The 26,363-nt window shown below is 49.5% G+C and overlaps 1 pseudogene; it reads left to right on the top strand.

Moving 5' to 3' along the window:
- Positions 1–10,801: 10,801 nt before the first annotated feature.
- On the top strand, positions 10,802–26,290 carry LOC147110900 (uncharacterized; annotated as a pseudogene).
- The last annotated feature ends 73 nt before the right edge of the window (positions 26,291–26,363 follow it).

Genomic DNA, 26,363 nt, shown 5'->3' on the forward strand with positions numbered 1-26,363 from the left:
GCAGGTGAGGCCGGCCTCCTCCGGTACGAAGCTGCTCCCTACGGTTCCTGGCCAGCTTGGCCTGCAGGAGAAAGGACGGGAAGTGATGAAACATGCTGCCCTGAGCTGACATTACATGCCCCCCATGGTAGAATAGCCCTTACATTATGCACTGAGCTGAATGTGCATGTGTGTTTCCAGAAAGGGCCATGGGTGTTGGCTGGCAGATGGCCATTGGGGCTTCGCGCACCCTCTGGCCATAAAGTCAGGTGCAGATGGAGGGATGAAGATGATTGTGAAAAAGGCACTCACCCTAACGACCCGAGTGAGGTCGTTGAACTTCTTCCTGCATTGCACAGGAGTCCTGGGCACCATGCTGCTGGAGGTGACTCTTTGGGAAACATCCCTCCAAGCTCTGCAATATTCACTCTGATGAGGCCTCCTGCCATTCTCGGGGTACAGGACAGCTCACCGGCGCTCCACTGGGCCAACCAGAGCATCCAATGCCCCATCGCTAAAGCGCTCCGCTCTCTGCCTGACCCTCTCCATGTCTTGGAAGTTTTGAACGCCACAGGTAGGTCACCGCCGATTTTGAGGCCTACAAGGCGCAGAGTGTGGCTGCTGATGTTAATTGACCCGCCCCTTTAAGAGCTGGCCGGACGGAGTGAATACACACGCTGAAGATGGGCTGCTGAATTTTTAGTGTTTTTAGTGTCTAAAGTGGGGAAAAAAAGTTTCATTTCAAGTTTTAAAAGGTTTTAAAATTAAATTTATTTCTAGTTAAGTTAGTTTAGTTTAGTTTAGTTTAAGTTTAAGTTTAGATTAGTCTAGATAAAGTAAGGAAGGAAAAGACCGCCAAAAAGACTACCAAAGAAAAAAAAACCAGAGGAAAATAGAGAAAAAATAAAGGAAAAAAGCCAAAGCAAAAAGAAATAAGAGAAGAATTACACAAACCATAGAAGAACCCGAACAGCAGCCACACGGGGCCTCAGCAGCAGCAGTTGAATCGGCAGCATCGGGACCGAGGCAAAGCGATTCGAGGAGGCGAGGTGACTCGGGCCGCAGCCCAGCAATCCAGCACGGCACAGCCGAGGTGACTCGGGCCGCAGCCCAGCAATCCAGCAACCGGCACAGCCGAGGGGACTTGGGCCGCAGCCCAGCAATCCATCACCCGGCACAGCCGAGGGGTCTCGGGCCGCAGCCCAGCAATCCATCACCCGGCACAGCCGAGGGGACTCGGGCCGCAGCCCAGCAATCCAGCAACCGGCACAGCCGAGGGGACTCGGGCCGCAGCCCAGCAATCCATCATCCGGCACAGCCGAGGGGACTCGGGCCGCAGCCCAGCAATCCAGCACCCGGCACAGCCGAGGGGACTCGGGCCGCAGCCCAACAATCCAGCACCCGATTGGGAACGGGGCACAGCCGAGGTGACTCGGGCCGCAGCCCAGCAATCCAGCACCCAAACGGGAACGAGGCACAGCCGAGGTGAGATAGAAAGCACAGGAAAGGCCCGAGGAGCCAGGCCATCAGGCACAGAGACCTCTGAGGAGAAGGGGAGCAACCAGAAGGCTCCCAACCAAGACTGTGAGTACAGGGCCCAGGGAGGGAGACTGAAGCCAGGGAAAGGTCCGAGGAGCCAGGCCGAGACAGAGGCCCAGAGACCTCTGAGGGGGAGGGGAACAGCCCGGAGGCACCGGGAAACAGCGGCTCACAGACTCAGACCTGGGAAGGGTGAACCCAGGAGCCGAGGCCCAGGGACCACGGGGTCGGAGAGGGGGACTGGGAAAGGTCGCGAACAGGGAGAGGGAAACACCAAACCCGGGGCCCCAGAAAAGCTTATTCTAAGATCAACAGTACTTTCTCTACACTACCAATAATGAGCGAATCAAAAGAGCCACAACAGCCCCCGAGGGACACTGAGAGCAACCGCTTCCAGATTCCCCCCAACACCACAAAAAATGCTATAAAATCGATCAAGCATGAGCAGATGAGAGAAAAACCAGAAACTCTTTTTGCTGACTGGTACAACACTGGGACAAAATGTAACCTCATTTTCTACTCAGGTCAGCCAGCGGCTTGGATCACAGCAATAAAATCACACTATACCAGGGTTAAGCTAGAAAAAACCGCTAATGGGTCCAAAATGAAAATTAACACACCAGGAGACAGGGCAACCACGACTGTCAACATGTACAATACCGGAACAATATTAGTGCAAGGCAACCTCGACAACTTTGCAACGGCCTTCAAGACACTGAAAGGAATAACTGAGAGGGGAAGGAACAGCCCCAGAGTGGCTAACAGGGGAAAAGCGACCCGCACTCCCCCCAACATTGACAACTTACCAGGAGGAAATCAGCCTGGTCAGGAGGTGAACGAGCCACACAGTTCAAACCAGACACTAACCCCGGGGACCCACAGCCACATGATACAACTGACAAACCCCAGCATAACTACCAGGGAGGAAGCCACACATAGTCCCCCTACCAATTCCAGCTCACCAAGAGAAGAGCAGCATAGCCAGGAAGTGAGTGAGCCTTCCAGGGTCGACCAGACACATACCCCGGGATCACACAGCCAGATACAACTAAAAGATAAATTTAATCAATTAGAGATAGAGATGGTTAAACTTAGAGAGAAGTTCCTTAAAATGAATCATGAACAAAAGCAAGAGAGGGATACAAGAGAGTGCTGAATCTACTTGCGAACCAGGTGAATCTACTTGGGAATCGGGTGAAAGAGCTGCAGGAAAACGAAGAGAGCCATAGAGGAGAGATAACACCATTAGACCAGCAACCAGAGGCTAGAGATAAGACAAGACAGAGCCCGACGGAACGGCTGCACTCCCACACGGAACAACAACAGCAGACACACAATACAAGGGGTGCCACACAGACCGACCAGCATACTGAATCTCAATCTTCCCCCACCACCGTGGAACCACAAGCGAGCCGCTCACAAGAGGAACGCACACACCAGACACCCCAGCCCAACACACACACTATGAGTCCAGGCGAAAGCCACCAGACAGTAAACACAAACAAGGCTGACATCGTAATACTCATAGACTCAAATGGGAAATTTCTATGGGAGAAAAAGCTCTTCCCTAGAAGTAAAGTAGAAAAGATCTGGTGCCCAACAACAGACAGAGCCATGGGATGGCTGACCAAAACCCGATTAGGCTCCCCGCAACACATAATGGCCCAGAAATTCCAGAACGGGGCTTGCAGCGCGTGCAAGCCCCGTATTTACACTTACCCCGCGCTACTGCCGATCAGCTCCAGGGACGCCTGGAATTGGTGTTTCCAGAAGAAGAATCCCGGGCAGCGTATGACGTCACGCCGCCCAGGAGTGCAGCCAGCGCGAAGCCTGTAGCGTGCAGTGCAAGTGAGACACGCCCCTTGAGGTCTCAGTTTCACTGGACACGCCCCCAATGTTTCTGTCAAGCTGCTAACCATTTTTACATGCAAAGCAGCAGTTTAAATAGGTTTTTGGAAGTTTTTTGAAGATTTTGGTAACTTTTATAAACTTTTTAAAATGTTTACATTATTTTGAGTAATCTGAAGTAGTTTTAAACAGAATTAAAGCAATTTAAAGACTTTTAAAAGCCCTAAAAGAATTTTTTTAATTCCATTTATTTATTTAGCAATGTCGTCGTCATACGTGTCTTCACACTGTTCCCTTTGGGGAACTGTATGAAGTGGTGGAAGGATTTATGGCCATGATTAACGCTCATTCCGTGACCGTAACCATCTTTGAACCAGCCATTAGGGCGGTTAGTCCTATGGCGGGAGGGTTTTACGGGCTCCCACAAGCTATACAAGGAGGGGGGGCCACCCACACCCACGGACGCAAATATCCCACTGGATGTCAACCCAGAATTTAGAGCCGGAGCTCCGACTCCACTTGCCGGGACTGTCTGGAGCGGGGTTCGAAACCCTACCCTGATCTGGCCCAGCGGCGGGGATCCTACCGCTATGACAAAGGCCCAATCCGATTAGCAACGTGAAATGGCAGCATAGGGCTCCAGTCACGGGGAGGGAAAAGGCGCAGGAAACGTATGGGTGTCACCTTTTGTGCGGAGTGGGCCTTTTGCGTAGCAGTAAGCATCCCCGCCGCTGGGCCAGAAGGAGTAGGGTTTTGAACCCCACTCCAGACAGTCCCGGCAAGTGGAGTCGGAGTTCCAACTTTAAATTCTGGGTGGACATCCAGCGGGATACTTGCGTCCGTGGGTGTTGGTGGCCCCCCCCCCTCAGATGGGTTGTGGGAGCCCGTAAAACCCTCCCGCCATAGGACTAACCACTCTAATGGCTGGTTCAAAGATGGTTACGGTCACGGAATGAGCGTTAATCACGGCCATAAATCCTTCCACCACTTCATACAGTTCCCCAAAGGGAACAGTGTGAGGATACGTACGATGATGACCTCTTGCGCAATGCACCTCCTTGGACCCTCAGTCGCAGATGCGAGGGGGCAAGTCGTGCAATTGTTAAATTTTTCATTTTATTGACATGTAAAATGTTGGCCCAGTAATTCCCTTCCAAATGCGCGAGTACGGTCGGGGTACTTACGCATCTGGCTGGATGAAATGCCGGTTTTCAGCATGCACAGTGCATGTGGGGAAAACCAGCATTTCCTGTCCTCTGAACGAAGGGGTTCAGAGGCAGAACGCGTGCGACTGCACAGGCAGCGCGTGCGCAGTATAATTCGCCGCTTTCATTAATGCTTTCAGTGAGGTCAAGTCATTACAACTTACACATGAAAAAAGCATGGGTACAGTTGCTCCAGAGGCTGCGGAGGAAGGTATTTCTTATCGTGGAGCTTCTGAAAGTATGTATGTCTGTATATATTCCTTTGCGTGTTATGTATATATTCCTTTACTTATGTGTATGAATGTATTATTTAATTATGACTTTCAGAGAAAGTAACTTATTGGAAAATCATAATTAAAAACATACATTCATACACATTAGTAAAGGAATATAAAACATACATACATATACGTAAAGGAATATATGTGGACATACATACATAACTCATTCTCACATTCCATTCACACAGCCACAATTGCTCCTTCTACCTACCGTTCTGAAAACCCTTTAAAAAAAAAAATTTTAACTTTAAAACTTACTTAAAATTTCTTAAAATAACTTCCCTCCCTTTCCCAAACAAAAATATTGCATTTCAGAAGCTCCACGATAAAATGTTTCTTCCTCCGCTGCCAATGAACCACTTTACACTTGCTTTTTTTACGTGTAACTTCTGAGGACTTACCCTCACGGATTTCATGAATGAAATCTACGAAGTTCACTGTGCAAGCGCTGCCTGTGCAGTCGCATGCGCTCGAGGTCTGGAAATGCCGGCGTTCCCCGCATGCGCTGTTCATGCTGAACGCCGGCATTTCCAACGGCCAGATGCGTGAGTACCCCGAGCGCACTCACGCCTTTGGCCACGAATTTCTGGCCCAATAATACACACGGGCACAAATGACCTAAAGGCCCAACAGAAAGAGGTAGCAACATCGCTCAGAGCAGTGATTAGGAAGGCAAGCAGTACATTTCCAAACACTAGAATCACTGTTTCCACAATATTGCCGAGAACAGACTTCAACAACAACACAATTCATGAGATAAATGCCAGCATAGCAAGAGACTGCGAATCAAAACACAACGTGCACCTGGCCCAACACCCCACCCTCGATGAGGAATGTCTTTACGACCACGTCCACATCCAAAGGAAAAGAATATCGATCTTTGCTAAAGCCCTGAAGGACGTCGCTTTTAACCGGGTCCATACCCAGACTCCAAGAGGACCCCCCCCCCGACCACCAGAGATCAGCGGGGTACATATCAGGACCACTACAAAGACCACCACCACACCAACCGAGACCAGAGAGGATCCCCATGCACAACAACAATATCAGACCTGCACCACTCCTGTCCCACAGGGGAACAGGACCGCTCCCAGCCAGACAGAGGGAGAGATGCACAGGACGTACGCAATACCTCAGACAGAGACAATCCATTAAGAGACAATAAGCAGATGTGCAGCAGCATCTACTTCCGCCTTATGGATCAAGGACTAATTAATAGAAAGAACTGTAACCAAATAGTATTAACTTTTATAGACAACTGAGATGATCTTTTTTTCCCACACTTAGACACGACAAACACGTACCACTCTTTAACCTATCATAGTAAAAGATCAAACTTAACATGAAATCCTTATATATTTCGACCTGGAATATCCAAGGTCTACGCTCTTCGGTGCTCGACGTGAAGAGTAGGACCCCAGAGTTCATAGATGAAACTAAAGATCTAGATATTATCATTTTACAGGAAACTTGGTATAAAGGAAAAGGACACACTGGCTGTCCCCAAGGGTACACTGAGCTGGTGGTCCCCTCCAATAAATTACCAAGAGTAACCCAAGGCAGAGACTCCGGAGGCATACTGATCTGGTTTAAAACAGAACTTAAGAATTACATCAAATTTATAAAAAAGGGCGAAAACCACATGTGGCTCAAAATTGAGAGGGAGATTATCTCTAACGCCCAAGATGTTTACATTTGCGCACTTTACATCCCCCCAATGGATTCCCCGTACTTTAAAGAGGACACCTTCTCCAACATAGAGGGGGAAATTATCCAATACCAGGCCCAGGGGAACGTGTTGATCTGTGGGGACCTCAATTCAAGAACTGGCGAAGAACCAGACTTCACCAATAATCAGGGAAACAATTACGTATTCGGGAATAACCACTTTGACATCCCTTCCCTTCCATACAGGCATAACTGCGACAAGCAGACAAATACCAACGGAAAACAGCTCCTACAGCTCTGTCGAAGCCTGGGTCTGTACATTGTCAATGGTAGGTTCATAGGAGACCTCCTAGGAAGATCGACCTATTGCTCACCTCTTGGCTGCAGCACAGTAGACTATATGATTACAGATTTGGACCCATCCTCTTTCAGAGCATTCACAGTCAAACCACAAACAACACTGTCAGATCACAGTCAAATTACTATGTATCTCAAAAAGACAGAAACAAACAACATAGAAACATAACCCAGTAAACTGTACAACACCAAAAAATCGTACAGATGGGCCAAAAACGACACGGAAAAATACCAGAAAACAATTAGCAATGCATCAACTCAAGCTCTCTTGGACACCTTTCTGGATAACATATACACTCACAATAAAGAAGGCGTAAACCGGGCAGTAAATAACCTAAACAATATTTTTGATAATTTGGCAACAAGGGCAAACTTGAAAGCTCGCAAGAACAAACCCAAAACAAAAAACTATGAAAAATGGTTTGACCCAGATTGCCATAACATGAGGAAAAAACTTAGAAAAATATCAAACCAAAAACACAGACATCCAGAAAACAAGGAATTACGCCTTACTTATTGTCAGGCACTAACACAATACAGAAACACACTCAGAACCAAAAAAGAGCAATATATTAAGAATACACTCAGCTCCATTGAGGAATCCATTGATTCCAATTGTTTCTGGGACAACTTGAATACACTACACAAAAAACAACACGACGAATTGGCCATTCAAAATGGGGACACATGGGAAAACCACTTTGAAAAATTATACCAGAAAAACACACTAAGGCCAGAGCAACACCAAATATGCAAAAAACTGGAAAAGCTAGAAATGGCCATAAAAGATAACCAAAACCCGCTAGACTCCATAATAACAGAAAAAGAACTTTTTGAAAAACTCAAGGACCTGCAACCAGGAAAAGCTTGCGGGACAGACGGCATACTAAACGAGATGATTAAACACACAGACGACAAAATGAAACTGGCTCGCCTAAAACTCTTCAACTTGGTTCTGAGTGTCGGTTACTTCCCTGATATCTGGAACAAAGGACTCATAACGCCCATATACAAAAGTGGGGACAAAGTCGACCCAAATAACTATCGAGGCATCTGTGTAAACAGTAACCTGGGGAAGGTATTCTGTAGCATCATAAACAAAAGACTTATAAACTTCCTTGAGGAGCACAATGTCTTGAGTAAAAGCCAAATTGGATTCCTGCCAAACTATAGAACATCAGATCATATCTTCACCCTACAGACCCTAATTGACAAACACGTTCACCATAACAAAAGCAAAATCTACGCATGCTTTATAGATTTCCAGAAGGCTTTCGACTCCATCTGGCATGACGGTTTATTCCTGAAACTTATCGAAAGCGGGGTAGGGGGAAAAACATATGATGTAATTAAATCAATGTATACAAACAACAAATGTGCAGTTAAAATTGGAGACAAACAAACAAAATACTTCCCACAGGGGCGGGGGGTGACGCAGGGCTCGCCAATCCCACCGACACTCTTTAATATTTACATAAATGAATTGGCAAAACTACTTGAACAATCTACAGCACCCGGCCTCACCCTATATGAATCCAAGGTTAAATTCCTCCTCTATGCAGACGACCTGGTTCTGCTGTCACCAACTAAGGAGGGTCTACAGCAGAACCTGGATCTGCTGGAGTCGTACTGCCAGACTTGGGCCCTGACAATAAATCCCCAAAAAACCAAAGTCCTTGTGTTCCAGCAAAGATCCAGACATCAGGGACCCAAAATAAATTTCACACTAGGAACAACCAAAATTGAACAAACCACTAACTACACATACTTGGGCTTAAAAATCAGTTCTACGGGAAACTTCAAACTGGCTGTGAATGAACTGAAAGAGAAAGCAAGAAGGGCTTTCTATGCCATTAAAAAATCAATCCAAATAGAAATCCCAATTAGCATTTGGCTAAAAATTTTCAAATCAGTAATTGAACCAATTGCACTCTATGGCAGTGAGGTATGGGGACCGCTAACACAACAAGAATTTGCAAAATGGGACAAACACCCAATTGAGATCCTACATGCAGAATTCTGTAAAAGTATCCTCCGGACTCAAAGGAAAACAGTAAACAATGCATGCAGGGCGGAACTAGGCCAATATCCATTAATAATCACTATCCAAAAAAGAGCCACTAAATTTTGGAATCACCTACAAATGAGCAACCCCCAATGCTATCACTACGACGCCCTGAAATGCCAAGAGCTGACCATAAAGAAGAATACCCTCAGTCAACTAGTCCTGGGACTCAGTGAAGTAACTACTAACAATAACCAGCCCCAGGACAGTGACAGCGTAACACAAAGAATTCGACCCAACACAATCGTCGCTAAGCAAAAGGAAAAATATCTGACATATTGGGCAGAAACAACAAAAACCCAAAGCAAACTCAATTGCTACTTGGCCCTAAACAGACAATACAACATAGCTGATTACCTGACCATGGTAAAGGACAGCAAACTGAGAAAAATCCTGACAATGTACAGACTTAGTGAACATAGCCTGGCGATCGAAAAAGGTAGACACAGGCAGACCCAGCTACCAAGAGAGGACAGGATATGCTCTCACTGCAGTCAGGGAATGGTGGAGACAGAGATGCACTTCCTCACAGCTTGTAGAAAATATCAGGGCATAAGGGAGAATTTCTACCCAAAATTTACAAAAATATGCCCGGAATTCAGAAAATTGAATGACGACCAAAAACTCCCATACCTACTAGGGGAAGAGGGAAGTTGCATAACACTAGCGGCACACTATGTTACAGCTTGCCATAAACAGAGGGACAACCACTAAAGATAAGATAAGAGTATATATAAATTATATGAAAGTATATTTATACACTCAGGGATATATCTGTTTATACACTGTATGGATAGATCTGTATTTTTGTGAACAAACATGAATGTTTTCCGATGCTTTGGCAACATAAGATGTAACTTGTCATGCCAATAAAGCGATTTGAATTGAATTGAATTGAAAAATCAATTATTGACAGCACCTGCGCTGCGCCCGGCCGCCAAGAAATTGAGTAGCGCCGCCGGGTTAGCGCCTTAAGAGTACCGTGCAGCGCCTGATTTAGCGCCGCAATCACCTTCAGGGGCGCTGCAACCTAATATCGCTCGAGGTGGCGATAAATTGCACCTGGCGCTAAACTTTGCGTACCGCCAATACTAGCGCCCCAAACGGGGCGATACCAAATTTCTCCCCCATAGTTCTTCCAATAGCCCCGTATGGCCAGTACGGCAACCCAACGGGACTTGGCATCTGACCATCGATTACAGGAAGGCCAACCAGTGTATTGATCAAAAGGCCCCTTTGGTCGCGGATCCCTCCACCATTTTTAACACCCTCACACCGGAACATAAATGCTTCTCGGTTATAGATATGGCCAACAGATTTTGGTTGGTGCCATTGGCACCTGAGGTCCGACCATGGTTTGCCTTTACCATCCAACAGCAACAGTATACCTGGACCCGGCTACCACAGGGTTTTCACAACAGCCCTATGGTATTTCACATGGCCTTACAAAGCCATTTGCGAGAGTTACCTACCATGCCCTCCACAGTTATCCAGTACGTGGATGATATTCTGTTAGCCTCCAACACGGAAGAACAGCACGAACAGGACCTACATACCATGCTGGACCACCTTCGCCTGAAAGGACATAAAGCCAGCATCGACAAAGCACAAATAGCCCAAGAAGAGGTTGTGTACCTGGGGCAAAAGATTTCGAAAGGAAAGAGAGAACTTACCCAAGAAAAGACCACAGCCATTCGGGCTGCCAAACAGCCTACTACTATCCAAGAACTCCGGTCTTTTTTGGGTTTGTGTAACTTTAACAGAAATTGGATCGACTCCTACACACAGCTTGCTCAGCCATTGAATGACCTCTTAAAGGGGAAGCGGACATCAAAGGAAGCCATTGCCCTCACGAAAGAACAGCAAGAGGCCTTCACGAATCTAAAAAAGGCCTTGTGTTCGGCACCGGCTCTGGGAATCCCTGACAACGGGAAGCCATTTACCCTGTTTGTCCATGAGAAAGAAGGATATATGACAGCTATACTGACACAAGAACATGGGGATCAGCAAAGACCTATTGGCTACTATTCGGGAAAACTGGACGCGGTGGCCCTTGGATGGGGAAGTTGCCTGAGGGCCATGGAAGCCACATGTCAAGCTGTAATGGCCACTGCGGGTCTAGTCCTCGACCAAAAGCTGACTGTCAAGTGCCCCCACACCGTACACACCTTGCTGTCTATGAATAGAGTATCCCAAGTGACGGCAGCCAGATGGACCCGCTGGATGGCGGTCCTGGAGGCCCCCAATCTCCATATCGTCCAGGCCAGCCCGGTTAATCCCGCAACTATGCTCCCGATGCCCGAGGAGCAAGAGGGGGGAGGAGAATATGGAGAAGAGCATGACTGCGTGGAAATTTTAAGAGAAACAGAAGAAGCGACCTTGGCGGCGGAGGAACCTCTGCATATAGCGCCGACCTGTCTGGCTGCTGTTTTACGAGCTCCTCCCCAACTGGTATTTTAATGTTGTATTTAATGTTGTATTTTAATATATCGTTGTGGCAGAGCCACTAAAGGACTCAGACCGTTTGTATATAATTCCCTTTAACAACATGTTAGCTACAGCCTGAGTCTGTATCTTTAATTGTACTGTTTACTTGTATAGAGCATGATCACTTTAACAGCGCGGGTAAACGCGATGACATCACGCCGTACATCACGTGATCCCCCACTGGCGGGAAGAACTTGATGACGTCAACCACGGGACCAGCCAGCAGTCCTCGTGGAGCCTCCGAACTGAATAGACCTACACTCGATGTTCTCCTGCAGTTACTTGTTTAAACCTGTTAGTTTCCATTAAACTTCGTTTTGTTTAAGCGCCTGAGTGGACCTCAGTCTTTGGATAGGAACTAGACATTCCTACATCGTACTGTTAGTTTTTTAGTATTCTACTGTTTAGTATTTAGCATTCTAGTTTTAGTATTAGTAGTTTAGTTGTTTTTTTTTTAAGTATTCTACTGTTTAACCGCTCCCGGACCCCAGTCTCGTCGCTCCTCCCGCCCCCGCTGGTCAGGTCCCGCTCCTGGGCCCTAGCCTAGCCGCTCCCTGCCTCCGCTGGTCAGGTCCCGCTCCTGGGCCCAGCCTCGCTGCTCTCCGCCCGCTCCCCCCGCCGGCCAGGACCTGCTCCTGGGCCCGGCTTCGCCGCTCCCCCCGCCCCCGCTGGTCAGGTCCCGCTCCTGGGCCCCAGCCTAGCCGCTCCCCGCCCCCGCTGGTCAGGTCCCGCTCCCGGGCCCCAACCTCGCCGCTCCCCGCCCCCGCTGGTCAGGTCCCGCTCCTGGACTCCTTTCTCGCCCTCTCGCTCCTCGCTGCTCCTCTTCTAGATCCCGCAGCCAGGTCTCTCTCCTCCCCTCACCAAACCCAGTAAGGCGTCGACAAGCGTAGCCCCCGTTTTATGAGCTCGTCCCCAACTTTCCACCTTATTTATTATTTTATTGTTATTATTAAACACTTTTGTACGAACTGTTTCTTCGCTTATCTGGTACGACCGTCAATCACTTCTGGACATAAGATTGTCCGGGGATATAGGACCTACCCCCGATTTTTCGAACTGGGATTCTGCTGCTACTATCATCTACCCTCCCACCAGCTTACCTGACTTCATTCCTGTGATCAGGAAGTGACGACGGCGCAAGCAGGGCAGACGAGCAGGTGCATTAGTGAAGTTGAGGCGACGTGAACACCGCCCTCCCCTTCCGAGTATTCTCCTGGCGAATGTGCAGTCACTGGACAATAAGCTGGACGAACTCAGGGGGAGGCTCACCTTCCAGCGAGACATTAAGAACTGCAACGTCTTGATTTTCACTGAGACTTGGCTTGATCCATCGATACTGGCTTCGGCCATTCAACCAGAGGGATTCAACATTCACCAGCTAGACCGAACAAAGGATTCGGGGAAGAATAGAGGGGGTGGAGTATGTTTCATGATCAACAACTCCTGGTGTTCCGACATGGAACTACTTACATCTTCTTGTTCACCCGACCTCGAACACCTGATGATCAAATGCCGACCCTTCTACCCCCCGAGAGAGTTCTCATCCGTGATCATTACAGCGGTGTATATTCCACCACAGGCCGACGCAAATAGGGCACTAAACGAGCTGCATGGGATCATTAGCAGGCTTGAAACTTCCCATCCAGAGGCTACATTCATCGTGGCTGGCGATTTCAACAAAGCCAATCTGAAGAAAGTACTGCCTAAGTACCATCAGCATATCACCTGCCCAACGCGAGCCAAGAACACACTAGATCACGTTTACACTCCGTTCCGGGATGGGTACAAGGCCCTCCTCCGCCCTCCCTTCGGCAAATCAGATCACAACTCCATCCTGCTGCTACCCACCTATAGGCAAAAACTGAAACAGGAAAAGCCTGTGATGAGATCTCTACAACGCTGGTCGGATCAATCACGTGCTATGTTACAAGACTGTTTTGATTCCACTGACTGGGATATGTTCCGGAATGCCTCAGACAATGACATCAACACATATACAGATTCAGTCATTAGTTTCATAAACAAGTGCATAGACGACGTTGTTCCGAGGATTGTTGTACGAACATTTCCCAACCAGAAACCATGGGTAAATGGCGACATCTGTGCTATGTTAAAAGCACGGTCCATCGCATTCAAGTCTGGGGACATGGATGAGTACAAGAAATCAAGGTACGACCTCAGAAAAACCATCAAAAATGCAAAAAGACAATACACAGATAAAGTGGAGTCACACTATCATAGATCAGATTTGCGAAGGATGTGGAGTTGATTACAATCTATTACGGACTACAAAGAGAAACCCAGCTGCGTCATGCCCAGTAATGCCTCTCTCCCGGACGAGCTCAACACTTTTTACGCCCAGTTTGAGGCCAACAACAACTGGCCTGTTACAAGGGCGCCCGCGGCTCAGGACGACTGGGTCTTCTCAATTTCCGTGGTTGACATGAGTAAGACTTTTAAGAGAGTGAACACCCACAAAGCACCCGGTCCAGCTGGCAGCCGTGTTTACGGATATATTCAACCGTTCACAGTACCAGTCAGTAGACCCCACCCGCTTCAAGATGACGTCGGTTATTCCAGTCCCCAAAAAAACAAAAGTAACCTGTTTAAACGACTACCGCCCCATAGCACTCACTTCTGTCATCATGAAGTGCTTTGAGAGGCTGGTCAAAACTGTAAGGGGTTCTCCTCTTTGGATCGCAGAGGTTTCTCTCTCTAGAGGCCTCTCTCTCCCTCTTGCACAGTAAAACCTTGAGTGGTTCGACCCACTCACCCCTTAGGTTCTAGACACTGGACTTAGATGCAGGAACTACAATGCAGAGAATACTCTTATAGACCAAGTTTAATGAAACAAAATGAAATTTTATTGCATAAGGAAAGACAAATCAAATGCAAGCAAAGAGGGTACATGGGAGGGAAAAACAAATCAAAATACAGTACTAACTAAAATAGATACAGGCATATTATACTTTACAAACGTCATCATGAAATGGGGAAACACACGGAACATCGAGGGACAACAACTCATGTTAATTATACCCAAAATGCCCACCCCCTTAAACCTATCTAGATCTGATTATGAAGGGCCAGAAACATGCTCACCAATCCAGTTGGAAAATTATAGGCCTAGAAATTCAGTATAGCCACTTTTGGGGCGGTAAAGTCGGGCGGTCGCTAAAGTTAGCGCCCGCCGGAAAGTGCAGGTCACTTCGTCGAAATTCAGTAGATTTGGCCAAGAGTTTGGGCGAGCGCTGAAACTGGCGTTGCACTCCTATCTTTAGGCGCTAAGCCGGCGGTGCGGACTGATAACGCCGAGGCCGGGCGCAGCGCAGGTGCGGTCATGTTTTGATTGACAGCAGACACCCTGACGCCGGCCAGCTCTTAAAGGGGGAAGGGTCGACTTGGTCTGCAGCCACGCCCTGGATAGTGGAGCCCTGCAGCTAGGCCTGAACACTGCTGGTGGACCCAAATAGCGCCTGAAGCCATGGAGAAGGCCCGTGAACGAGCGCAGCGCTTCTCCCAGCATGCTTTGAGGGTGCTGGTTAGGGGGTTGGAAAGGTACAAAGAGATCTTGTGCCCGGACAGTGGCAAGAAGGCTCCCAGGAGGCAGTACAGGAGAGCCTGAAGGAAAATCGCCCACAGGGTGTCAGTCAACAGCGATGTCCCCAGGACTGGTGACCAATGCCGCAAGAAGTACAACGACCTCACTCGGATGGTCAAGGTGAGTACCCTTTCCAGTGTCCTCCTCATCCTTGCATGTGCACCTCACACTATGGGCAAAGGGACCTCAAAGGCCTAATGGCCAGCCCTCCTCCCGCAGCTATGGCACTGGCATGATCATCAATAGCACTCTCTGCACTTAACACACTGGCCAATCTATTCGACCATGGGAGGCAGTGCACACAACAACAGGCCACCACAATGTACTTAGAGGCCGTCCTTTCTCTTGCAGGCCAAGATGGCCCGGAATTTGAAGAGCCAGAATGTCACCGGGGGAGGCCGTGCCCAGTTCCAGGAGCTCAGTGAGCTGGAGGAGAGTGTGGCTCGACTCATGCGTGGCCGGGTGGTTGGCCCTGTTGCCATTGGAGATGCCGACCCTGTGCTGCGACCCAATGGTAAGGACATGACCGTTTGGACCTCTCTCGTTCCCCTAGCGCATCAGATCTACATCCTTTGCCACTGTCCGACCAATGCGCTGAATGCCACCACTCATGCCTCCCTCGCTGATGCCCTGTCCTCACTCTAAAGCTACTCTTGTGCCTTCCTGCTTTCAGCTGGTGAGGAGGAGGTCCTTGAAGCTGAGAGGGCCAGTCCCTCGGAAGAGGAGGACGACTAGGACCAACAGGAAGGCGGCACATCGGGGGAAGCCTCATCCGCGCCAGGGGATGGCAATGGAGGGGAGACGTCTTGCCTGGAGGAGAGCCAGGGGGAAGTGCTGCAGGGGGGTGTAGCTCCTGGGCCCAGTGGCGTCCAGGCACATAGGAAGGGTCGGGCAGAACGGCGGCCTTCTCCCCAGAGGGGGCAAGTGTTGCAGGGGAGGCCATTTGCTGGGCCCAGTGGCGTCCAGGCACGTGGGAAGGGTCGGGCAGAACGGCGGCCTTCTCCCCAGAGGGGGCAAGTGTTGCAGGGGAGGCCAGTTGCTGGGCCCAGTGGCGTCCAGGCACGTGGGAAGGGTCGGGCAGAACGGCAGCCTTCTCCCCAGAGGGAGAGTCCGGCCTCCAGTCCGGAGACGGTCCTCGCCCAGGAGGTGCGCCTCCTAGATGAAATGTCCGCGGACTCTGAGCGCCGCCACAAGGAGTTCATGGGGGTTGTGGGACAGTTGCCTCAGGCCATTGAGTCCCTGGCTCATAGTGTGGCCGCTTTCGGGGACTCACAGGCCAGGGGTGTCGACCAACTCGCGGCAGCACAGGCCAGGGGTGTCGAACAACTCGCGGCAGCACAGGCCAGGGGTGTCGACCAACTCGCGGCAGCACAGGACAGGGGTGTCCATCAACTCGCGGCAGCGCAGGACGCGAGTCGCGAGTTCATGAGTGGTGCCGTGCAGACACTCACTGATCTGATGCGGGCACAGGCCACGGCAGTTCGGGCACTCACTTCCGCCACACTCGCTGTGTCGCGGAAGCATCGCCAGGGCACCCGCCGCCCTGCTGCAGCACAGTGGTCTGGCCTCCACCAGATTGCTGCGCTTGCTGCACTGCCAGCCCGGCCGAGTGCCAGTGTCTCTGGCGACCAGCGAGCGCCTGGCATCAGCCAGCTTGCCCCCATTGCTGCAGCCGCCACTGCAACTCCCCCAGCCAAGGTGCGATGAGCTGCTGCAGACACTGATGCTGCCCAGCCACAGCTGCAGCAGTCAGCAGCCGGCCCCTCCAGGGCCAGACCTCGTCTAGGCCGACCCCCAAGGGCATCTGCCGTCACGCATTCTGCCCCTCAGGAGCCTTCCCCCAGCCTTGCAACACCCACAGGGCCCAGGTTGAGGCGGAGCAACAGGTCGGGCAGGGGCCGCACAAGGCTGCACAAGGACTCGCCCTCTCGGCACGCCCAGTAGAGTGTGTTGGCAACGTTTTTTTTTATATGGGGGTGTTTGTGTTGTGCGGGGGGCTTCTTTTGGTAAGGCCGAGGATGAAGGCCAATTGGATGGGCAAGTTTTGTTATTCCTCCCCAGGTTGTGGGAGTGAGATATTTTTGTGACTGTTTTTTGGGGGTCTTGCCTGTTTTTCTGTTTCATGTGGGAAGGGCCCTGAGTTTGTTAAATAAAGCTTTTTATTTATTCAGCTTGTCCAGGTGTCATGTTTCCAGTGGTTGTTGCGTTAAGCGGCTGAGGGCTTGCGGAGCGGCTGCATTCAGGTGCGTTCATTGCCACAATCCATTCCCTGACAGGGGGCCTAGAAGTGTCGTTCAATAAGCCGCCGGCGGACGGCCCTTGGACCTTGTGGCTCCCTCCTGGGCTGGTACTCCTCCTCCTCCTCCTCCTCCTCCTCATGGTCCTCCTGCGCGTCCTCCTGAGGTGGTGGTGCGACGTCAGGTGGCAGTGCCTGAGTCCTGCGGATAGCCAGGTTGTGCAGCATGCAGCAAACGACGACGAACTGGGAGACTCTATCCGGCGAATACTGTAGAGATCCGCCGGAGCGATCCAGGCAGCGGAACCGTTGCTTGAGGATGCCAATCGTTTGCTCTATGATGTTCCTTGTGGCTTGATGGCTTTCGTTGTATGCCTCCTCCGCAGGGGTCCTGGGCGCGCGGAGCGGGGTCATGAGCCATGTACACAAAGGGTAGCCCTTGTCCCCAATAAGCCATCCCCTTGGTGGAGGCTGTGCCTCGAACATGTCAGCCACAGTAGTCTGGCGCAGGATAAATGCATCGTGGCTGCTTCCTGGAAAGCGGGCATTGACAGCTAGGATGCGCTGCCTGTGGTCACACACCAGCTGTACATTGAGGGAATGGTAGCCCTTCCGGTTGCGGTAATCCTCGGCATTGTCGATAGGTGCCCGCATAGCCACATGCGTGCAGTCAATGGCGCCCTGCACCATGGGGAAGTCCGCGATCCTGCCAAATCCGACTGCACGCTGCTCCTGCCTCTCTAGGGTCATGGGGAAGGAGATGAATTGGTGTCTCCTCGCGAAAAGGGCATCGGTGACCTGCCGGATGCAGCGATGCGCGGCGAACTGGGAGATGTTCGCTATGTCCCCAGCAGCGGCTTGGAAGGAGCCGCTTGCATAAAAGTTCAGAGCCGCCGTGACCTTCACTTCCACCGAGAGAGACGTCCTGCACATCAGCTGTGGACGCAGATCTCTGTGAAGCAGCTGGCAGATCTCTGCAACCACCTCCCTTCTGAAGCGCAGCCTCTTAACACAATGCGCGGCAGTCATGGTGAGATAGGACACCTGCTGCCGGTATTCCCTGAGTGGGTAAGGCCTACGTTGCCGACGCCTGATGGCCCCTCTGCGTCTAGGCATGGCTGGCCCTCTCACACAGCGTCTGCGAGCCCTTCGCACATAATGCTGGAACTGAGGGTTGGAACCCCCTACAGCCCCCATAATAAACTTGCAAACAGTGAAATCACAATGATTCAAATTTCCAAGCTCTGGCCAGAAGCCAAAAATACCTCTCCTATGTTGTCCCAAATCAGTAAGCTCTGTTCCTTGGTCTCTGTCCAGAAATCCAAAGCACTAAAGTCATTGCAGCAAAATGGCTGGGCTTTATAGGTCAGTGTAAGTGCCCTTTAATTAGCGCTCCCCGAGGCCCACAGGGCCTCTGTTGCGTTCCACTTCACAGTTCTTAACAGCGCCACGCCCACATTGGGTGGGCGCCACTGAATTTCCGGTTTGGGGCACACAAACAGCGTTGCACGACAAAATGACGTCATAAGCTGCGCGCGCAGCTGTGCGGGCACAAACACTTTGCGCCGGCGCTAAATGTCAACTGAAGTTGGGCGTAGGCGCAGATCGTTCTGCACCCGGGCGCTAAGTGCCTAGCGCTGGAAATCTACCCCTCTTATGGCGTTAGCGGCTGGCGAACGCAACTGAATTTCTAGGCCATAGAGTTTTGAAACAAGTCTGCGTTTTGATCCCCTCAGGCGTCCTGTTTCCGCGTGGTCAGTGGAGCCACATCGAGCTGCGCTACACTTCTCTCTCTCTCTCTCTCGAGGTGAAGGTCACGGGCAGGCTGGACACTGGCAGGCCTGGACGTCGGCGGGGACGGAGACCATCTGTTCGACCACGGTTGGAGAGGTGTCTAGCTGGTTACCATTTTCATATGGGTTTCCTCTGTAGGGCTGCTGCCCTTTTGTCTCGTCAGTGGCCCGGGGTTTGTCGACGATCTCCCAATGGTTACCCCGGGGCGGGATGCAGACTCGAATCCCCTTCTTGGTCAATGTTTCTCCACAGCTCTCACAAGGACAAGCTCAAAAGCGTGTCTGGCTGATCGCTTCTTCTCTCCTCGCTCTCGATGGCTACCCTGGGACCCCAAATATGCTTCTCAAGAGAAGCCTTTATCTCCCGCCAAATCAAGGTTAGTCTTTGTTTAACTTTTGGCGGGCTTGTATCACAACGGGGTAGTTATTATATTTAAACTGCTTTCAGGATGGCCGGTGATGGCCATCTCTGGTCTGGAATGACCCTGCATTGTTTTGAATGTCTTCTTGATGTCTTTAATGGGTCTTTGATGCTCCCCTTATGAATATAAAACTGTTTCCCTTTGTCTGGGTAAACATTTAGATGGCCTTTATCTACAGGCCGATCTGACTGGATCTGCATCCAATCCATATGTATGTGTTTGTGTCTGGTTTCATTTTCTCAGAAACGGCTTCCAGAACTTACTGTGGGTTGAATCCACAAAGGCTGTCTGGGGACTGCAGGAACCATTTTAAAGTGTCCAAAAAGCTAGTCATGGGGTCTGGCGGCCATTTTATATGCCCCTTTTTCCTGGGCTTCTTTTAAAACAGTCTTTAAAACAAGGCCTCTTCTGCCAATGGACCCTTATAATACAATGTTCAATTTTGCGGATCTTACAAAACCTACATCAACTCGTTACTACCTGACACACTGGACCCACTCCAATTTGCCTACCGCCCAAACAGATCTAGGGATGATGCCATCGCCACTGTACTGCATGCTGCCTTATCACACCTGGATAAGAGGAACACCTATGTGAGAATGTTGTTCATTGATTATAGTTCAGCATTCAATACCATTATCCCCTCCAAGCTTGTCAACAAGCTCAGTGAGCTAGGACTTAACACCTCCCTATGCAACTGGATCCTGGACTTCCTGACGGGCAGACCCCAGGTGGTGAAAATAGGCAGTAATGCCTCCTCCACACTGATCCTGAACACGGAAGCTCCCCAGAGTTGTGTGCTCAGCTTCTTCTGTACTCCCTGTTTACTCACGATTGCATGTCCATGCACAACTCCAACTCCATCATCAAGTTTGCTGATGACACTACTGTTGTAGGCCTGATCACAGATGGCGACTGTAAAGTCTGTGGGTTGTATTGCAAATAATACACAGACTCCAAGATTAACAAATAAAACAGGTCTTTACTATTCAGAGGTTCGGGCGAATCTGCCCTAGTTAACGTATCACAACCCTTATATACTGGTGTGGTCACTATCGGTATTACAGTATACATGAGCCAACAAATAGTGCCACACCTAAAGTAGTGCTCTTAAAGGCGAACGGTTACATTCTATAGTTCCCTTAAAGGTAAACGGGTACATACACTACAATCCTCCCTTTTTAGCTTTTTACTTACAGAATCCCGTTAAACATACAATCTTCAACTTTATATAAACAGTTTGCAGATATACTCTCGATGGAGTCAACATCATATAACAATTTACAGATATACTCTCGATGGAGTCAACGTCATATAACTTCATGTTTAACATAACATAATAACATATATAACTTCATGTCAAAACAGATCACAGATTCAGTCTCTGCGGAAAACAGTTCACAGATTCAGTCTCTGTGGTGTAGTCGGTTCACATTGCTGGAGTGACTCATTCAATAGTCCTTCCATGGATTTAACAGCTTGAACTTCCGAACTGATTTGGCTCCGTTCGGAGGGACCACGTGTGTGATCTGGTAGAGGTGATAATGGTTCAGATGGGTCATCTTCTGTTTCGACTTTTCCTTTTCTGCTTCTTGGAGACTCTCTGGGCTCCACTGTCAGCTGCCAGCTGCATGCGCAGTTCCTCCTTCTCTTCCTCCTTTTTCCGTAGTAGAGCCACCTTCTCCCAATGTTCCGTAGACTTTTGGTGCTCCTCCATGATTTCTGCACTTTGGGAGTCGAAGTTACAAGCTGGGCAGGACAAGACATCATACTATTCGGTGTAGTCCACCAGGTCATGGTAATATTCGGTGTCGTCCTGAGCTAGGCCAGCGAGAGGGTCGTCTATTTCCTCCATACCCAGCTGGACATTAGCCAGCTCTTGTTCCAAATCCAGACATCTTTCCTGAAGAGACTTCTTCATGTGTACCTCTTCATCCAGCTTTTTCTGGGCTTTCAGCAAGTCGTTTACTAATGACCTCATTTGTGATTTTAATACTTCAACTTCCTTTGGAGATTGATTGATCGGACTATTCAATCCCTCTACCGGAGCAGCTGTTTCAGCGGTCTGTTGTTCTACATTGACGTGAGTCAGCGTACTTTTGGTATCCAAGGGTTGCTCTGCTGCCATCTTCTCAGTCTGTGTTGCAACCTCAGCTATTTCAATAACTTTTGAGAGCTCCAAACCCCTCTCCTCTTCCACCACTAATGTTTCATCTATGGATGGAATCTTTACCGATGAGGCAGCCTTGGCCTGGAGCTCATCAAACATTTCCTGCAGCCTTTGGACTTCTTGCTCATGTTCAACCTTTAGTTGTTCATATGCTTCTACTGAAACTAGCTTTTCGGGGGTTGCCGAGTTAATCCCCTCCAGAATTGTAGCCTGGGCCTGTCCATACTGTTCTTTCAACTTCTCACACTCTGCTTGTAAGGAGTCGTAGAGAAGGACTGGAATAAAATCCTGGCTTCCTGAAGATTCCTCTGCAATTGGTTTTTTTGCAATTTCCTGTTGGAGTTCAGCCAAGGCTGCTATGCTATCTGCCTCTCGAAGTCTCACTGCCATCAATTCTTCTTTATTCTTGCAGTCTATCTCAGCCATTTCCCGTTTACTCTCATTTAACTGAGTGAGTAGCCCCTTATTCTGGGCTGAGAGATATTGCACCTTCTCATGTAGACCATAGCACTCCTTCTCTGCTCGACATAGCTGATTTCTGCTGATTTGGTTCTGTGTTTCAAGTTCCAACATCCTTTGCTTAGCTTCTTTCAGTTTCGCCTCAATAATCCCCTCTCGCAACATGTCCACATTATTCACATCAGGTAAAGAAGCGTTTCTCTTTTCCATGTCCAAGATTTGTTTCTGCATCTCCTTAAGAGCACACTGCGATTCAACTTCTCTTAACCTTGCCTGCACTAGCTCCGTCTCCAATTGCAGAACAAAATCCTCAGTGTAGCGTGGTTTGCCCTTCTGCTGTATCTCTAGATCATGCAAATATTCTAACTCCTGAACATCATAAGGGAGATGTGATCGGTAATTGGTCACGATGGCTCTATGGTCGCTCTCTGCTTGAGCCAGTAGGTTCTGTTGTCTTTCCAGACTCTCCCATTCGGTGTCATAGAACTTTTTCATTGTTTTCATCTCTTGTACGAGGCGGTAACTTAATTGTTCTAATTGTTGTCGTACTTTGAAATAACGTTGAGTTCGAGCCCGGTGTTCCTCCGTAATGCATATGTCTGTAACTTGAACAGACTCAGAATTCTCTGTCTTTATGCACGCCATCGATTTTCCAACCTTAGTCCGTGAGTTCATGTTAACTTTGTTTTTCATACGTAAGCTGGACTTATCGTCTTCCGGCTCGGAGTCTGAGCTGCTTGTCTGCACCGAGTCCTCACTCGTTATTGCTTGTGGGTAGTGCCATTCCATGTCTATTTTCCTGATCCACTCCCGTCCTAGAAGTGGTGGTCCTCCCTCAGGTAGTACGTACAAATTCATTCTTGGGTGTACTTTACCCCTTTCTCTCACCTTGACTCTTATTTTCCCCATGGGGTATACGTTATGCCCCGTATATGTCCGTAATACGAACTTGGTATTTCTTAAGGGTATGTGAGAGAATAGCCGGTGGTAGTCCTTTTGGTTGATGACTGATACAGCTGATTCCGTGTCCAGCTCCATTCGTACTTGGACTCCAGCTATTTTTAGTGTGACCCAGATCGTCTGTAGATCAGTTACTTTACCCACATTGTGGATTCTCAGACTATCCAGCTCCTGGCTGTTTGGGTCTGAGTCTGAATTTTGTTCGTCTGAACTCTTTTCAGCCACCTGATGCACCTTGTTGTACTTTTCTTGTGGTGGTGGCTTCCTTTGCTTGTTGGTCTTCTTTCCGGACCTGCATACCTTCGCGATGTGACCCAGTTTGCCACATTTCCTGCACTCTTGGTTCTTAAACCAGCACTGATTCTGGTCGTGCGTTGTCTTTCCACAACGGTAGCATTTGGAAGTGCTTGCAGTAATTTGGTCCACCCCGAGTGCCGCCGCCTTTAGCTGCATTTCCGCCGTTCCTTTCGCTGCGGCTTCGTGCGATGAAGCTATGAGGACAGCCCTGTCCAGTGTGAGGTCGTTTTCTTCCAGAAGTCGCTTCTGCGTTCCTTCTTTGGCCAAGCCGCATACGAACTTGTCCCGCAGCGCCTCTGTCAAATTCCCTCCAAACTGGCAGTATTTCGCTAGCTTACGCAGTTCGACTAAGTATTCCGCATTGCTTTCATCTTTCCTCTGGGTTCTTGCGTAAAATTTAAATCGTTCAGCCAGCATCAACGGTGTGGGGTTCAAGTGATCCTTCAGCACTGCTACGATCTCTTCGAAGGTCTGGTCCACTGGTTTAACTGGTGCTATTAGATGTTTCAAGAGCCCGTATGTTTTTGCTCCCATCGAATTTAACAAAGTTATTGCCTTGTCGTCATCCTCAATTTCGTTGGCTACGCAATATATTTCTATGCGTTCCACATACGTGGCCCAGTCTTCTATTTCAGCATTAAAATCATTAATATTTCCTCGCTTAGGCATCTTCTTCTCTTCTTGAGAACAACACAAGTATTGCTTTACTTATTCTTATTTTTCCTCTCTTCTTGAGAACACACCAGCATTTCTGAAAGTTCTTATTAATTTTCTAAGATGGCGGTTTCCCGCTTCTGTCTTCTTCCCCAGCGGTTTCCCCGCGAAAAATGGCGGCTTTCCCGCGCGGTTTTCCCGCGCTTGGCGGTCTTCACCCGACCCCCGACGCTGTCTTTCAGCCCGAGTGCGGCCCTTATCTCTGCCGCGATCGATGGCCCGCGCTGTTCACCGCGGCTCTCGCGCCTTCAGTGTCTGCCGACTCTGCCCTACCAGCCCGAGTGCGGCCCTTATCAGGGATTGCGATCGATGGCCCGGCTGCGCCCCTCACTTCAAAGCGGCCCGGCCCTTATCAGTGGATGCGATCGATGGCCCGCGCTGCGCCTCTCGCCCGAAGCGGCTCTCGGCCCTTATCGCTGGTGCGATCGCTGGCTCGCGAAGCGCCTCCCGCTCGAAGCGGCTCTTGCTCGCTCCCTCTCGGGCTCTGGCTCACCCGCTCGCGCGGCTCTTGCTCGCTCCCTCTCGGGCTCTCGCTCAGCGGATTCAAACGCCTCTCCCCGACCTCCCGCAGTCCGGCCCTTTCCTCCCCGGCTGCGGCTGATTCTTCGCGGGTTATTTAGTTATTTATTTATTTATCGCCACCGCGCCTTGTGATCCCGGTCGCTGTCCGGCCTTTTCACCCCCTCGACCGTGGTGGTCACTGCCCTTATCCTCCGGATATTTTCCACACTTTCCCCTACTCACAGTCGTTGCGGTCGCCGGTTGCTTTCTTTTGTTAGTTGATCGACGCACTCCGCACCGTGGTAAAAGGGTAGTTGTGCCTGTTGCTGATGAACTTTCGTTGCTAGTCTGCTTCCTGTCTGTTGCTGCAGCCTCGTGTGTTCTTCCAGCAGCACGACGAAGGCGGTTGCCTCACTTCGACGCTCCTTAGTAGCTTAGGAAGTACTGTTGCCGCAGGGTACGATCGTCCTCGTCGCCATTGTAAAGTCTGTGGGTTGTATTGCAAATAATACACAGACTCCAAGATTAACAAATAAAACAGGTCTTTACTATTCAGAGGTTCGGGCGAATCTGCCCTAGTTAACGTATCACAACCCTTATATACTGGTGTGGTCACTATCGGTATTACAGTATACATGAGCCAACAAATAGTGCCACACCTAAAGTAGTGCTCTTAAAGGCGAACGGTTACATTCTATAGTTCCCTTAAAGGTAAACGGGTACATACACTACAGCGACGAGACAGGCTACAGGGAGGAGGCAAGAGCCCTAGCAGAATGGTGCAAGTACAACAACCTCTCCCTCAACATCAGCAAAACAAAGGAGATGATCGTGGACTACAGGAAGCGGCAGGGGGAGGGACACACCCCAATCTACATCGAAGGGGCTGAGGTGGAGAGGGTTAGCAGCTTCAAATTCCTGGGTGTATTCATTACGGAGGACTTAACGTGGTCCAATCATATCGACGTCGTAACCAAGAAGGCATGCCAATGCCTGTTCTTCCTCAGGAGACTGAAGAAATTTGGAATGGCCCCCCAGATTCTCACCAACTTCTACCGGTGCACCATTGAGAGTATCCTGTCCGGCTGCATCACTACCTGGTATGGCAACTGCACCACCATAGACCGCAAGGCTTTACAGATGGTGGTGAAAGCTGCACAACATACTATAGGAATTAAACTACCTGCTGTGCAGGATATCTACCCCGAGAGGTGCCGGGGGAAGGCCCTGAGAATCATCAAAGACGCGAGCCACCCCAGCCACAACCTCTTCGCCCTGCTCCCGTCCGGTAAGAGATATCGAAGCATACGGTCTCATACCAGCAGGTTTCGAAACAGCTTCTACCCCCAGGCCATAAGACTCATGAACGAATAATTTATTATTATTTATTACTGTATTTCTATTGGTATTTTTATCATTGCTATGCCATATTTATTCCAATGTTGGGAGGACTCGTAAAAATCAACATTTCATTGTGCAGTACACACGTTTGCTGCATATATGATAAATAAAATTGAATTGAATTGATTGATTGACAACCCAGACCTCATCCTTTTTACAGATGGCTCCTCCTTTGTTGACAATTGCACCAGAAAAGCAGGATGGGCAGTTACAACCTTACATGAGGTCGTGACAAAAGGCTGCCTACCCTCAGGAACGTCAGCCCAACAGGCCGAGTTGCGAGCCCTGTCAGAAGCATGCCGGATAGTGGAGGGACAGACGGCTAATGGCCCAGAAATTGGGTTCGGGGGCTTGCCGCGCGTGCAAGCCCCTGATGTGCA

Source organism: Somniosus microcephalus, chromosome 11, assembly GCF_052327205.1.
Source record: "Somniosus microcephalus isolate GS21.2 chromosome 11, FLI_Smic_1.0, whole genome shotgun sequence".
Classification (NCBI taxonomy): domain Eukaryota; kingdom Metazoa; phylum Chordata; class Chondrichthyes; order Squaliformes; family Somniosidae; genus Somniosus; species Somniosus microcephalus.